Here is a 3,807-nt window from a genome sequence, read left to right as displayed (position 1 = left end):
GCAACATGGTCTCTCTAGAACTTTTATATGTACTTAATAAAAGTTAAGTGTATAGTCGATTTCACATTCAAATAGAGTATTAATGTTGGGGAATTATGGATATCGGGTTCACCAAATTTAGTGGGACCATAAATCGGTAAAAAGTCGGAGCTAAATTGTAATGCTAAATATATCTCTTTGTAAACTTGAAAAAGTGGCTTATTATTTTAATATACTTTGATTTTTTGGCGAGTAAAGTTTTGGATGATATATGTACTATTTGACATCATGTGCTTTATACGTTTTGAGCATAGAATTAGAAAATACTAAATGGACCAACTTGAGAGAATGAAATAGAAATACTTAACTTTAGTCGAATAACTCAACTTAATTATTTACACAAATCCCTTGGCACTAAAAATGGAAAAGCCTCATCTTCCTTTTGTACAAAACTGCCCAAAAAAATTTTTTGGGACTAACTTTTATGAAGAGGGCTGCTCTGATTCAAGTGTCACCTTTCTTCTTTTCATGTCTAAGCAAATCTACAAGCCCTAAAGAAAACACTCTTAATTAATGCGCTAAAGGGTTGTTTGGCATAAATTAGAAATGGGATTTGCACTTTTTATTGCACACAATTTCTTTTTTCCAGATTTTGCTTATATCTTGGGCTACTCTAATGGCATCCAAAGATGCACCAGAGAGGCCTCTTCTTGAGAAACCAACTGCATATATCCCACTTTTGCCTTTCCATCCATTTGGTAGGTTTGATTTGGGAAATCCATCTTTTGAAAAGAACTCATTTTCCTGCATAACATGAAAAGAAAATAATAATAAAAAATCTTGACTTTGTGAATTTATTTGTTACAATATGTCCACACAAGAATCCTTGAACAGATATTCTCGACCTAAAAGTACATCTCATATTAGATTATATTAAAATAAAGTTGAACAACAAGCATCCGGAGAAGGAAAAAGGATGAAAGAATAAAGTATTTTTTTGTCCCAGAAAAATTAATGATTATGCTGTTTGTACATAAAAAATGTACATAAAGGATTACATAAAATGATGTTGAGGAAAAAAGATTGGATGAAAAACTTGATTGTGTTTTAAACTGGCAAATGATAACGTGACATATAGCATTATGTAATCCATTGTAGAATATCGAGAGTATTGAACAGTATTGTCAAATTTTTGAATTAAGTCTAATATAAAGATAATAATAGTTATATACAAATTAGAACATATCCCACCAACCTGACTAGTGACTATATTCAGATATGTGAACATGGAATCTACAAGGAACCCAACTTTCATAGGATTTTGATTCTTATACATCAAAATGGTACATAAGCGATTACTAAAAATGATGTGTGGAGAAAAAATTGGATGAAATAATTGATTATATTTTAAACTGACAAACGATAGAGCGCCACAGGACATTATGCAAATCTTGATATACATATAGCAACATCCACCTTCCATAACCGTTACATAAATCCATCCCTATAACCTGCGATTTACCTCCCTCACAATACTCCAGGGCAGGGGTGGTGGGGAACCCTTAAGGTTAGGGTTTAACCTTTTTTTTTTTTTTTTTTACATAAATCCACCCCAGCCCACTCAACCTCCACCCACCCCACAACACAAGTATGTATATATATATATATATAGAGAGAGAGAGAGAGAGAGAGAGAGAGAGGAAATTCTAACCTTTAACCAAGATGGGACATTGCTGCAATACCCAGTTGCCAAAATGACAGAATCAATTTCAAGAATTTGACCGTTGACCAATTCAACTTTCCCACTTGAAAACCTGTTAATTCCGGGGATAATCTTGATTTTACCAGATCTAATCTGTTTAAAAGCACCTATATCCAGGACAGGGGTTTTCCCTTGTGTGTTCTTGAGCTGTAAAGGACCAGTGGATGGCCTCTTAAGCCCATACTTTTCAACATTTCCTAGGATTAATCTTGCAGCTGCTAGCAGTGTTTTATCCACAACCCAAATTGGCAACCACATCGTTAGTTTAACTGACAACTCGAATGTCGATTTCCCAAAAATTTTCCTCGGCAGTAGATGAACCTACGCATTTTAGTTAGGAAAAATGTTAAAATCTTGTTCACTGTATGTAAAGTATTCGAGATAAAAACAAGACAGACAAGATTGACTGACCGAGCTGCGAACCACCATTAATGGAAGTGCATTATGGTGGCAAAGATCAAGAGAAACTTCCATTCCTGAATTTCCACAGCCAACAACTAGTACATTCTTTCCTTGATAAGCCTCACCTGTTTTGTAATCACAAGCATGCAAAACACTGCCGCCAAATTCTTGCAACCCTTCGAATTCGGGCACAACCTTTTCAGCATTTTCTCCGGTCGCCACCACGAGCCACCTGCAAATGTACTCTATAGTCGAATCATCATTCCTAAGGGTCTTAACGTGCCATAAGTCACATGTTTCATCGAATTTAGCAGATTGAACCGACTCATTGAACATAGGATTGATATCAAATTTTTTTACATATGATTCAAGGTAGTCGACGAATTGGTGTTTCGTGGGGTATTCTGGGAAGTTTTCTGGGAATGGATGGTATGGTAATTCGCAGAATTGTTTTGGAAGATGAAGTTTAAGTCGATCATAGGTCCAGTTTTGCCATAAAGAGGCAATGCAGCTAGCTCTTTCAAGGATCACAAATGGAACCCCCCTCTTGTTTAAGGCCAGCACCAACTGATAAGCCTGATGGACCTGCCCCAACAATTACAGGGCCATTTACCAGTATGCATCGACCGGAAAATAGATCATCGAAAGTAGTATCCATTGGTGGTGGCATACAAAGATTACAAGGATTCATCAAGAGTCTATATAAAACTGGAAAATGGAAATGTTGGGCAGCTTTCAAAATGTTTCCAAGGAATTTATGCGATTTGAATGAGAATAGGTCAGAAGACAGATAAATAGAGAGAGGGCAGAGACAACATAATCTCCAGTTTGAAGAATTGTGTGGAGTGGGTTAAGGGTTCAAGTAGAGGAGGTGGTGTTGCGGGTAGCTGATAACTAGGACTTGAAAAAGGAGGATTTGATTGTCCTTTCGGATAATTGAGACATGTCAACTCTAAGAATTATTCTACTTGTACCGATATGATTTTGTATAGATGAGTTGACAGATGCATGCACCTATCAATACGAAAATTCGGTTCAAGATGCAAAAATCTAGTTCCAAACTACTGCCATAAAGATAAACTTAAAATTTATTACACTTAAGCCCTCAAAAGAAAACACTTGAATAACTTCAAAATGACCGATAAAATAGTGACAACTGCAAAGACACGCATGCAAAAGAGAATAAATCATATGTGAATACTAGTGTTCTTTTCAAAAATTTGGTGGGGAGCTTAGTGTTACAATTTAGAGTATTCGACTAATCCTAGAGAAGGACGTAGAGAAGGACCAAATAAGCAAGGGCTACTAGAGTACATGGCTCAGATATAATGAATAGGTATCACGGTCTTGAGGTTATTGGTAGACGCTAGAGTTACTTTGAGAGAGATTCGAGTGGTGGTGCACGTGTTGGCGTAATATAGTCCATAGTCGTATTTTTGAAGATCGAGGCTAACGACATGAAATCTTTGAAATATCTAGTATTATTGATAAGAACATTTATGTCCTTATTCGGACTTCTATTCTTAATTTATTATATATAAATTGAGCGATTATCTACTTAATTTGTATAAATTATGTTAATTGTAGAAAATTCCCAACTTAAATACAATTTATATAAAAGAAGTTATTTGGAACTTAATTGGGGTTTATTTCAAGCAATTGAA

The 3,807-nt window shown here is 35.5% G+C and overlaps 1 pseudogene; it reads right to left on the bottom strand.

Annotated features, from left to right (window-relative positions):
- Positions 1-453: 453 nt before the first annotated feature.
- On the bottom strand, positions 454-2,873 carry LOC111371226 (annotated as a pseudogene).
- Positions 2,874-3,807: the final 934 nt, after the last annotated feature.

This window comes from Olea europaea, chromosome 22 (assembly GCF_002742605.1).
Source record: "Olea europaea var. sylvestris chromosome 22, O_europaea_v1, whole genome shotgun sequence".
In the NCBI taxonomy this organism is placed as follows: Eukaryota; Viridiplantae; Streptophyta; class Magnoliopsida; order Lamiales; family Oleaceae; genus Olea; species Olea europaea.
This window is presented reverse-complemented; position numbering and strand designations above follow the sequence as displayed.